Genomic DNA, 13581 nt, shown 5'->3' on the forward strand with positions numbered 1-13581 from the left:
TCTTAGAAGCAATTGAAATAAACAAGATATTTGTCAGTGTTTCAGTTCAGAGAATGGAGAATATGCATTTTGAGAAGTGAGAAAGTAAAAGGTTGAATTAGTTTAAAAAAATTGGAAGAGACATGCTGGTAAGGGCAAAGGAATGAGCTGATAAATTAAGACATTTCATAGGAAATATTTTGGTGGTTTTTATTATGTAGCTTTCTCTGGTTAGTTTTTCAGGTTCTTCTAAGCACTTTTAGGAATAAAGTGATTATGACTAATGTGTCTAATAGCTAATTTAGTTAATGTAACCAATTTATTTAATAATTATGACTAATGTGCATTTACATACATTGTAAATTACAAGTTTTATTTCTCACCAAAAACATGTTCTAGTGAATAGAGATTGTATTAGTTGGCTAGGAAAACCATACAAAATGCCACAGACTGCATGGCTTAAACAACAGAAATTTATTTTCTCACGGTCATGGAGCCTGGAATTCCAAGATCAAGAGGCCAGCAAGGTTGGTTTTTCTTGAGATCAATCTCCTTTGTGTATTCAAGGTCGCCTTGTTGCTATGTCCTCCCATGGCCTTTCCTCTCCGTGTGGGCGTATTTCTGGTGTCTCTCCCTCTTTTTATATGGACACCAGGTATATTGGATTAGGGCTCCACTCTTAGGACCTCATTTATCCTTAATTACCTCTCTAAAGATTCTGTCTCCCAATACAGTCACATTGTGGGTTAGGGTTTCAACACATGAATTTTAGAAGGACATAATTCAGTTTAGATCCAGCATGCGATAACTAAAAACATTTCTAATGCATTTTCTTATTATAAAGAGACTCCTTCCTTATTCATCCATCTCTTTAAAATAGTTATTACTATGACTTAAGTGTTAGCTTCTCTTTTAATGGGAATAATGCACCTAGATTTATCAGACCATTTTTAGGAAGTGTATTTTAAAAAATTTCAAATATCAAATAAGATCTTGATCAAACCAGAAATTGTAAGCAGCCAATTTAGCATAAAAGCCAACACGGTCTACTTTGGTATATTATTGAAGTGACTCACCGATTTAATCAAACCACACTTAGGTACTAGTGTAGTGACAGAATTTTAGAATAATGTCTTTGAAGAAGTGCCTACATATAACTATTAGAAAAATTACCTGAAGTTTGGAAACAAGCAATAGATTACTAGATGCTCTTTTATTACTTTTCTATTTACTTTTCAAAATTTACGACTCTTTAGGAACACAACCTAATGTACAGATTTTTCTCAGGTAAATATGCAAATCATTTCTCTCCAATGAAGAGATAACTATGAAAGTCACAATTTATTGCCCAGAAAGACAATAACTGGTTTTATACCTAACCCAAGAATCTCACCCTAATATGTTTTCTTAAAATTACCTCTATACTTACCTCATCAAATGTTCTTTGAACTGATTTTAACTTTCCTGGTCCATTCATTAATTAACAGGTTAAATAAAATCTTTGACACATGTCTGTTTAATATTTGCCTCAGAGCCACAGATTCACTTTCCTGAAAATAATACTTAAGCATAACCAATAAACACATATTCATTAATATCTTATGTTGGCATATTATAATAAACAATCTAATCTGGAAATTGAATCATTAATAGAGACTATAATACCAAATGATTTATAGTTTAATTTTAAAATTACTTGTCATGCTTTTAGGGAAAAATGGAATATTAAAACTTTAAGAAAAGCACCTGGAGCATTAAAAAAAGATTTTCTGTTATTTCTATGTTTATGTAAACTTATATAGTAAAAGATTACATTTCTTGTTTCCCATTGTCGTTTAATAACCATATGTTAATTCTGTATGTAGGCATTGTGAATACATATTTACAAAGAGAAAGAAGGGAAATTAGTATGATTTTAATCTATGGCTATCTATAATAAAGCAAATCATTTCTAACCTTATTGGCTTTGAACTCCCTGTTACTAATTTGGCTAGAGTCCCACATTGACTCTAAGTGTTTTGTGGGGGAAGCAGCAGCTCAATGGTTTTTCTTCCAGAGAAATTTGGCCTAGTGTCATGAAAGGAAAGGAACTAGCTAGGTGGATTGTTGGTTTATGGAAACCTAAATGCAGGTAGGATCCTTTTGATACAGTCTTACTGGGTCAATTCTTCTGTTTCTTCAACGTTTAAGGTCAGGAATCTTTTTCCATTGGGAAGTCTTCCTTGCCTACAAACATTAGCTAAATTAGATGCCTCTGAACTCCTATGCCGTCCTTTAATTGCACTTAATATGTATTTCGTATGTTTTATGATTCTGCCTCCTCCTTTATTCCATGAGTTCAATAAAAAGAGAAACTGCAATGTTTATCATCCAACTAATTTAGTTTTTGACATCTACATACTAAGTAAATAAACCCAGATAAAATATATTTGATCAGAGGACTAATTAGCTTGACAAAAAAACTTGAATATGGCCTTTCTCCCTAAAAAAAATCTTTTAAAAATACCTCCCAAAATTTCCCCCCAAATCGGCATCTACTCCGTCAGAGAATTATAATATTTTTTCTTCCGCTTTTATAAAATAACCCGGTCAACAGTCAAGACCGACCCCGCCTGCGGCCCTGCAGCAGCTGCAAGGAGGAACCAGGAGACTGAGGCCTTCCCGCCGCCCGAACCGGAGACCCGCACCGTGGCTCCCCGCCGGCAGCGCGCAGACAGCGGCGGCCAACCGACCTCACTCTGTGGCTGGTAAGTCATTTCCGATTTGGTTGATTTTTGTCCCTCAGCGCATGCCCTTGCTCCCTGCTCCCGGCTCCGAGACCCCCGGCCCGGCACTCGCTCTCCTCCTCTCACGAAAGGGCCGCGGCCTGTGGCCCTGCGGGCAGCCGTGCCGCGATGAACCCCAGCGCCCCCAGCTACCCCACGGCCTCGCTGTACGTGGGAGACCTGCACCCGGATGTGACTGAAGCGATGCTGCAAGAGAAGTTCAGCTCAACCGGTCCACCCTGGCCATCTGGGTCTTCAGGGACCAGATCACCCGCCGCTTCCTGGGCTACGTGTACGTGAACTTCCTGCAGCCAGCGGACGCGGAGCGTGCTCTGACCACCATGAACTTTGATGTTATAAAGGGCAAGCCAGTATGAGTCCTGTGGTCTCATTGTGATCCATCACTGCTCAGAAGTGGAGTGGGCAACGTATTCGTTAAAAATCAGGACACATTCATTGAGAAGGCACTGTGTGATGCATTTTCTGCTTTTGGTAACTCCCTTTCGTGTAAGGTAGTTTGTGATAAAAGTGGTTCCAAGGGCTGTGGATCTGTACACTTTGAGACACAGGAAGCAGCTGAAGGAGCTATTGAAAAAAAATGAATGGGATGCGCCTGAATGGTCTCAACGTATTTGTTGGACGGTTTAGGTCTCCTAAAGAAAAGCAGCAGAACTTGGAGCTAGGGCAAAAGAGTTCAAAGTTGGACCGACCTTAAGTGTGAAAGTAATGACTGATGAAGGTGGAAAATCTAAAGGATTTGGATTTGTAAGCTTTGAAAGGCATGAAGATCCACAGACAGCTATGGATGAGATGAATGGAAAGGAGTTCAGTGGAAATCAAATATATGTTGTTCAAGCTCAGAAAAAAAGTGGAAGGGTAGACAGAACTTAAGTGCAAATTTGGACAGATGAAGCAAGATAGAATCACCAGATACCAGGGTGCTAGGGTTTATGTGAAAGATCTTGATGAGAGTATTGATGATGAACGTCTCCAGAAAGAGTTTTCTCCATTTGGTATAATCACTAGTGCAAATGTTACGATGGAGGGTGGTTGCAGCAAAGGGTTTCGCTTTGTATGTTTCTCCTCCGCAGAAAAAGTAGCTAAAGCAGTTACAGCAATGAATGGTAAAACTGTGGCCAGCAAGCCATTGTATGTAGCTTTAGCTCACCTCAAAGAAGAGCACCTGGCTCACCTCACTAACCAATATGTGTAGAAGATGGCAAGTGTACGAGCTGTGCCCCACCCTGTAATCAACCCCTACCAGCCAGCACCTTCTTCATGTTACTTCATGGCGGCTGTCTCACAGACCCAGAACCTGCTGCATACTATCCTCCTGGCCAAATTGCTCAACTAAGACCAAGTCCTCCCTGGGCTGCTCAGAGTGTCAGACCTTATCCATTCCAAAATATGACCTGTGCTATCCGCTCAGCTGCTCCTAACCACCACTCTGAGACCAGCTTCTTCACAGATGTTACCAGTCATGTCTACACAGTGTGTTGCTAACTCATCAATACAGACAATAGGTCCATGTCCTGTAGCTGCTACTGCTGGCTCCACTCCTGCTGTCCACATCATTCCACAGTACAAATATGCTGCAGGAATTCACATTCCTCAACAACATCTTAATATACATCCACAGGTTACCAGGCAGCAGCTTGCTGTTCATGTCCAAGGTCAAAAACTTTTTACCGCTTTCATGTTGGCATTTGCCCCTCTTCAGCAGCAGAAGCAGATATTGGGTGAACGACTGTTTCCTCTTATTCAAGCCATGCACACTACTCTTGCTGGTAAAATCACTGGCATGTTATTGGAGCTTGGTAATTCAAAACTTCTTCATATGCTTGAGTCTCTGGAGTCTCTGAAGCTGTGGTTATACTACAAGCCTACTGTGCGAAAGAGGCTCCGGAAAGCAGTTAACAGTGCTACTGGTGTACCAACTGCTTAAAATTGATCAGGGACCATGGAAAAAAAAAAAAAAAAAAAAAAAAGCAAAAAACAAAAAACTTGTGTTTCAACAAAGAAAACTAAACATCAAAAAACTAAAATATGATGGAAAAACTTACAAAACATAAACAAGGAAAACAAACTGTGAACCTTATGTACTGAGGAAATACCAAGTCTAGCAAACTTACTAGTCCTAGATTACTTATTGATTTGAAAATAACAAACAAAACACAAAAATATAGGAAAATGTAAAAACAAGCCAGACATGGTGTCTCATGCATGTAATTCCAGCACTTTGGGAGGCTGGGGTGGATCACCTGAGGTCAGGAGTTCGAGACCAGCCTGGCCAACGTAGTGAAACCCCATCTCTACTAAAAATGCAAAAAATTAGCTGGGCACGGTGGCGGGCACATGTAATCTGAGCTACCAGAGAGACTGAGGCAGGAGAATTGCTTGAACCTGGGAAGCAGAGGTTGTAGTGAGCCAAGATCATGCCATTGCACTTCAGCCTGGGCAACGAGCAAAAAACTCCATCTCAAAAAAAAAAAATTAAAATTAAAATTAAAAACAAATTAATGTTTCATAGACCCTGGGAAAAAGAATTTTCAGCAAAGTATGAAAATTTAAAGCATTTCTTTAATTTTGTAACTCTTAACTGTGGAATAGCTCAGAATGTCAGTTATGTTTTAAATAACAGAATTGATAACTAAGCAAGGAAATGTAACTTGGATTATGAAATTCTTGGTTTAATAAAAATTCCTTAAATGGTTAAAAAAAACCCTAATAGGCTCAAAAACAAAGGTGATTATGCAGTGTATGTACACATAAAAGGAGGATGTGGCCGGGCGCAGTGGCTCACGCCTGTAATCTCAGCACTTTGGGAGGCTGAGGTGGGCAGATCACGAGGTCAGGAGTTCAAGACCAGCCTGGCCAGCATAGTGAAATCCCATCTCTACTAAAAATGCAAAAAATTAGCCGGGCGTGGTGGCGGATTCTTGTAATCCCAGCTACTTGGGAGGCTGAGCCAGCTACCCAGGAGACGAAGGTTTCAGTGAGCTGAGATCATGCCATTGCACTCCAGCCTGGGCGACAGTGCGAGACTCTGTCTCAAAAACAAACAACAAAAACATAGATGTGTATGCATTAATACTAATATGTGAATCAAACAATTAGTCAATTTTTTTCCAAAGTAATTGCTTATTTAACCTAATTCCACCATTTTGTTGGTTTTTCAAACCTTAATGGGAGTATAAACACAATCTGACTTTCAAACAGGTTAAATCTAAACCCTCTACACCTTTATCTAGCAATTGCTATGTTGTATAGCTTTCTTCACTGTCACATCACAGCTATGATTTTGTAAAGCATTTATTTTTATAGCATTGGAATTTGTAGCTATTAGAATATCAAAGCTATAGGAATATTTCAAATATTCCAAATATAAAAACAAATTTGATTTCAGAGGGAGACTTTACACATTTAAATGCCTGAAAATAAGGCATATAATAAAGAGCCTGGTAGACCGTGTACTCTGACAATATCACTGCAAATGGCTATAAAATCTGATGGAAACACTGAAAAATTACCTTTGAGGAGGATGCAGAATCTGTTTTCTTTGTAAACTGACCCTGAAAATGTGTCAACACATTTGTAATATCCACAATAAAAAGTCAACGGCATGACTGGGAGATTTCTTGGGCCTGAAATAAAATATTCATTTTAGTGATTTTTCTTATTTAATGTGGTGAGGTGAAAAATTGATATAGTCTATCCATTTTTCTTTAGGTATCCCTATTAATATCCACTTCTAAACTTTCAAAAAGCATAACTAAACAATGCAAAAAATATTTGTGATTGCCAGAGTAGCACGAGGGAAAACGAAGACCTCTCAGCCATGAAAGAAGGAAACAAATGGGTGAATTTTTTCAATGCTTAAAAGGAATCCATCTCAACCATGTCAGTAGTCCATCTGATTTGATTTTCTTCCAATGTAAGCTAAAGTACAGGTTATTCTCACACCTCAGTAAGGATGTAAGGTATTTGAAGACGAGCCCTGTAAGATTAAAATGTCAATAATATATTTATATATTGCAGTAAGATGCAGCCTTTTGCAGTCTGATATTCCGATTAGGAAAATGAAATATGCTACTCTGGTTTTTTGAACTTCTTTTCAAGTTTTTAAGAGATTATTGTTTTAGCCTAGCAGTTATTATTACTCAAAACATACTTTTTTTGTTTATATGATGTATTTATTCTATTAATATTTACTAAGTATTAAGTACGTATTATCAAAAAATGATGCATTCTTTAACCTTTCTTGGAAATCAATATTTGGAAGGATAGGCTGGTAGAACTGTTACTAAAATATGTAGGCAATTAATTCCTCATAGGGATAAAATATCTTCCAACAATTAGTAGATATTATATCCCATTACCAATCTTATTCCATTATGACAGTCAAAAATTTGTTTCCTAGTCAAAGAAGCACTTCATTTATCAACACTTATGTATTCTGTGTGTTTCAAAGACTTTGGTAGTTGTCTCCTTGTAATATTTCAGCTTTTAAGCTGCTTCCCTGCCTCACTGAGCTCACATAAGATACATCTGAAAGCTTTAGTACAAATTTACTTCGAATAAAGTCTTCAATTCATTTTCATGGCACCAAAAAGACAGCTTTAATAACTGCAATGACAAATAAACTGGAAATCATTCCAGGCCTTTTCACTTAACTGACAAGTAGAACACTCTCATAATGAGCCGCAGGTTTTACGTTTTCTCTTTGACCATAATAGCTTCATTTAAGAGTGTCAGACCCTGACACTTCATCATTTATCTACATTATTTCTCTTCTTCTTTCAAATAAATTATGGAATACTAGACTGAGCACATAAAAACAAAGTGACTTGTTATCAGTAAACAGTAAGATAAATTGTCCAGAAGTTCCTCATTTAGTTCCTTTTAAATTTAAGGGCAAGTTATTGGGTGCACCTTTTTTAACTTCCAGCGTTTGCATTTTTACAACCATCTTATTTCTCTTGCCACTGGCCTCTGTGCACTCATCCAGAGCCTGATGTGGAAGGCATAAAGTAATCCCATTATCCCAAGGTTGGCCGCTGAAGTACAAAGAGGCAGAAGGGGAGAAAATCAAATAAACAACTTTGAGAGAGATTTCTCCACATCTATAAAAACCCCCATCCATAATACATCTTGTCATACTAGAAAATGTGACACTTCCAAAGTAATGAACAGTGCAACTGTAACTGTTTTAGCCCTTGGAAATACAGCACTGACTTTAAATGGATGGGTGAATGCCATCTCCTCTCATTTCATCTTTTTTTTCACCTTATGGAACTGGAGGAAATCAGAATCCCAATCGGATTGTATTTCTCTTTGAAACTGTTGACCAAGTTTATGGAAATCCTCACCTCTCTTCCTTCTTACGTATTGGTTTAGTATTAACTTAAAAGGACTTAAAGAATCAGATCAGATTAATTAATAGAAGTATCAGTATTTTAGAAACACTAAAATGTGTTTGTGTATGGGGCAATACATATTAAAGTCTTATTTATATGCTAAATGTATCAATGAAAGATGTATAATGTAGGCTGATTGTATATTAACAACTTTTCATTGACGTGAGTTATTCTGGAATTAAGCTTTAAGATACTGTTGTTTTATTTTGCTTTTCCTAGATATTACAATCAGTTTGGTCATAATATCTCACAGATTTAGCAACAATGTAACATGGAAATTTAAACACTGGTAACTTAGTAATGTTTTATAGATGCCCTACTCAGTGCAAAATTCTGATATAGGGAAATACAAGAAAAGGCTATATGACATTACCCATCCTCAAAGATCTCTGGGAATAGGTTTACGTATCTAATTTTGGGATGCTATTTAGCTTCTGAGATTCTACAGTGGTGAGAATAATTTAAGGTGTGAATAATTTATATGCCTCTATATTTATATTTTGAGGAACTTTTCCAAGTTTTAGTTCCTGAGAAGTTGGTGTAATAATATGCTATTTTGGCTCCTTCTACTAACCCAAACATGAAGATATTTCAGAAAGAGATGTTGATGAATTTCTCAGCCAGCAGATATCATAGAAATGTTGGTGGATGTGTGGGGGCAAAAGAAGATGGTTAGGGCTGTATGTGAATGGGAGAGTGTTGGGTGGTGGAGGTCAAGGTGAAAGGAATGCAAGGCAGAAGAACTTGGAGTAGAAACAGTCTAGGTAATGTCAATTCAGGTAGTCATACGTTTTGGTGGAAATGTGCCTTTTGCTTTCCTATATTTTGTACCTTTGCAGGAATAGTCAGCCTAGGAGAAGGGGAGAAAAGAAATATCCCTTTAAAAGACAGTGTCTTAGTAAATGTACAGATTATCTCATAAAAGCTCTTTATGCTATGGCATGTCTCCTATTCCCTAAAGTCACAAAGAAAGACAAAGGCCGGGACAAAAATTATCTTCCCATCCACAAGTATACAACCCTGTAAAGGTGACTAACTCACAAAGACAATACAGACTCGCAAGGGAAAGTAAAAAACAAATATAAGACAAAGACAAGAATCAGCAAACCTATAGGCTGAAGACAACAAACTTCAAACCTAAAAATTAACTTTAAAATGAATATGCTAAATATCTTCAAATAAGCAAAAGAAAGTATTGTACACTTTGTTTATTGAAACAGAAACAAACAATCATAAAATATAACAACAATGACAACCAGTAGTCTGGGTGTGAAAACATCACAGAAAAGAGAACTCAATATATGGTTCACATACATACAGCTGAAGAATTAGTGAGAGAAATGGAAAATAAGGTGAAGGAGTTCATTGAGAAGGATTACAAAGGGAGAATGCTAATAAAGGAATGCAGAATGAAGGGAAAGGGTTAAGTTACATATCCAAAAAATTCAAACAGATTAAAAAAGAAATAACTGGAAGAATTTAATGAATTACTGATGCGGAGTTTAACAAATAAAATTATGAGAACTCAGATACAAAGGATTTATGGCAAGGCAAGCAGGAAAAATAATAAAAAGACTGATACCTAGAAATGCAGTGAAATCTAAGAATTGCAGAAACATAAAGACAATTTTAAAGGAGAAAAAAAATAGATCTTCTATAATAAACTGAGAAACAGATAGTCATTATGCTTCTCAACATCTATAGATAATGTACTAAGTAGCAGAGCAGTAATATTTTCAGCATCACAAAGAAAAAGAAATTCAAAATATATAGTTATATATATAAACTACCATTTAAATGAGCAAAGCCCAATAAAGATATTCTCAAGCACATTTCTTGATAAGTTTCATTACACAAAGACCCTCTTTGATAGTACCATTGGGTATAAAAAGATAAATACATTTGGGTGGTTTCTATCAGCAGAAAAGAGAGTATTAAAAACTATGCCCTGAAGTTGGTCTTACCATTATCTCTGTATTATGGAATACAAAATTGAAGCAAATAAATTTCACACACATAGGAAATAAAAATGCCAGGATTTGAACCCAGTAGTTTAGCTCCAGAGCTTGCATTCATACTTGCTACAAACAATACACATACACACATTTATACACACACAACACACACACATAAAACAATTCAGAGTGAAAATTCAAAACTCCAGAACTGCTGTGTCATCTAACTCTAGTGAGCACCATTCACATGGAATATATTGTAATAACAGGGACCATCCTGCACTTTGTAGTTTATGTAAAGGGCATCTTTTGGAGCTGTGCAATACAATGGCTCCATTTTTATTAGAATGCTATAATTGGCTAAGTCTATTTAAAAAAAAACAACAACAGCTAACTGTAAAACTCATACTTCCACATATGAACACATACTCCAAATTTATAGAATTAAAAACAGTGTAAAATTGGTTCAGTAATAAACATTTAAATCGGAACAGAATGGAAAGGTAAGCAACACACATATACACATGGGCACTTCGCATATGAAAGCAGTGCCACAATAAACCAGCAGAAGTATGTACAAGTTAGATAGAAAATGTTGAGAAAATGGTTTATTATTTGGATACAATTAAGATATATCGCAGTTACACAGTCCACAATGGTGAATTATGTTAGCTAAAATGTCAAAGTTAAGTAAAGAAGGACTTCTGAGTAAGACCCCAAAATTACAAACAATAGATAAAGTTGAATGCCAGAGGAATATCTGTGTTGAATAGTAGATACTGCAGATAAGGTTAATATGTGAGTAATGTGTTCAGAGACAAAAGCGGGCAAAGAATTAATGCTTGCAATTCAAGTACTTTTGCACATCAACTAGGAAATTTGCTGAAACTTAATGGGAAAATGAACAGAAACATAGATGAACAATTTATACAAAGGACGACTAACAAACATCAAAATCATTCAGAATAAAATGGAATAGTTATTTCCCTAGCAAAATGTCCTGTATAAAAAAGGTAAAATTTGAAATAAATACTCTCACCCACATTTAATCATTTTCCTATTTATTATCTAAATTATATTCTGAGGAACAATAGCTGGACTCAATTTTACTATGAATTCTTCAAAAGAAAAACTGATAAATATCTAAAACACTCAAAATATTATATATGTAGTCTGCAGCCAAAATTTAAAAAAGGAAAAATATGTGAATATGAATACATATATATATTTATAATAATAGTTATGACTGATTTATAAGAATCAAGGAAACCAATGAAAAATGGAAGCAAATTTATATGGGGTGATACACTTACATCTCAATGTTTAAAAATGTGCAAAAACTATTTAAACAGAGTTAGTGGCCAGGTACAGTGGCTCATACTTGTAATCCCAGCATTCTGGGAGGCTGAGGTGGGTGAATCACTTGAGGTCAAGAGTTAGAGACATATATATATATATATATATACACACACAAATATATATATATATATATGTCTATATATGTGTGTTTGTGTGTGTGTGTATGTGTGTGTATAGTAGTAGTTGTAATAAGAGTAATAGTAATAATAACTTACCAGTCCCTGCAACTACATCAGTAAATCTCAAAAACATGATGTTAAATAAAAATATGTGGATATAAAAGATTACATGCTGTGTGATTTCATTTATATGAAGTTCAAGAACAGGAAGGGCTCACCTATGGTTACAGAAATGTGAAGAATACGTACTTATGAGGTATGTGAATTGACTGCAAATGGATATGAAGAAAATTTCTGAGATGATAAGAATGAATGATTTATATGTTGACTATGGTTTTTGTACTTAGATATAAATATTTGTCGATAGTCATTGACAAACACCATATATACACCTATGTAGATTCTATCTTAATAATAAAAAAATACTAAAAACCCCCTTACTAGTTTGGTAGTAGATATCCCACTGGATGGGCTTAACATACTGAACACAGCAGAGAAGCAGATGAGTGAATTCAGAAAAGATGTCAATAGAAAACATTCAAACTGAAGTATAGACAGAAAAATGAATTCTAAACAAAAAAGTCAGAATATATGAGAAGAATAGGTGGAACTCAACCAAAAGATCAAATAAGCTTTGACTAGACTCCTAGAATGAAAGGGGTAAGAGAATGATGCAAAAAAATTTTTTTGAAGTAATAATCCAAAGAACAGTATCAATCCACAGATGAAAGAATCTCAGCAAATCCCATAGGATAAATACATAGAAAACTAATCATAGGCAATCATTGTCAAATTGCTAAAAATCAAATACAAAGATAAAATTCCATAAGCAGCCAAAGCAACATCTGATATTACATTCACGGGAGCCGTATACTGATGACATACATGTCAACCAAATTTGGGGAGCTAGAAAACAATAGATTGAAATATTTAAAGTACTGAAAAGAATAAAAAAGCTACTAAAGTGTATATCCACTCAATATGTGCTTTTAAGATGAAGGTGAAATAAAGATTTCAGATCAAAACAAACAAAAACCCTGACTCCTTGCATTCCTCACACTTGCACTTCAAAAATTACTGAACAGATTTCATCACCATGAAGAAACATGATCTCAGATGCAAACTCAAAGCTTCAAGTTGGGATGAAATGACCAGAAATGATAAATATGTAAGTAAATGAAAATGAATATTAATGACTTAAAGTTATTAAAAAAAATCATGTTCTGACCAGGCAACAGAAAGCACAGTAATAATTTGAGCAGAAAAACATTAATATAAAAGAATTATTAATTAGGCTGGGCTCGGTGGCTCACAACTATAATCCCAGCACTTTGGGAGGCTAAGGTGGGTGAATCACCCGAGGTCAGGAGTTTGAGACCATCCTGGCCAACGTGGTAAAAACCTGTCTCCAGAAAAATACAAAAAGTATCCAGACGTGGTGGCAGGGGCCTGTAATCCCATCTACTCGGAGGCTGAGGCAGGAGAATCATTTGAATCTGGGAAGCAGAGGTTGCAGTGAGCCAAGATCATGCCATTGTACTCCAGTATGGGTTACAGAGCAAGACTCCATCTCAAAAAACAAACAAACAAAAAATTATTTAGTAAAAAGTGGTTAACAAATATAACAAAAGAATGTAAGAAAATGCTAAATAATACAGGGATAGCAAATAGCCTTCTATCTCCAAGGCTAAGGAAGAGCACCCAAAGATGAAATAAACCTGGGTGACCCATTGCTTCCCAACACTACTACCAGCCTGAGATTCAGTCCTTGCTAAAGAGGGTAAGTCTGTGGTCTTATCCTCTTTAAGGTGAAGGGTGAATACATTCACTGTGTGCCATGGCACAGAGCTGTTCCACAGCCAGTAAACTGGGAATGGTGAGCAGGAAGTTGCTTGATTTCTGGTGAAAATCTGAAACTTGAGAGCCACTGAACATTGTTTCATGTTCAGTGCTGGAAGCACTGTCATAGGAAGCAGAAAGAAAGGCC

At 36.1% G+C, this 13581-nt stretch overlaps 1 pseudogene; it reads left to right on the forward strand.

The window, feature by feature from the left end:
• Nucleotides 1-1673: 1673 nt before the first annotated feature.
• On the forward strand, nt 1674-4732 carry LOC101008666 (annotated as a pseudogene).
• Nucleotides 4733-13581: the final 8849 nt, after the last annotated feature.

Source organism: Papio anubis, chromosome 10 (assembly GCF_008728515.1).
Source record: "Papio anubis isolate 15944 chromosome 10, Panubis1.0, whole genome shotgun sequence".
Lineage (NCBI taxonomy): Eukaryota > Metazoa > Chordata > Mammalia > Primates > Cercopithecidae > Papio > Papio anubis.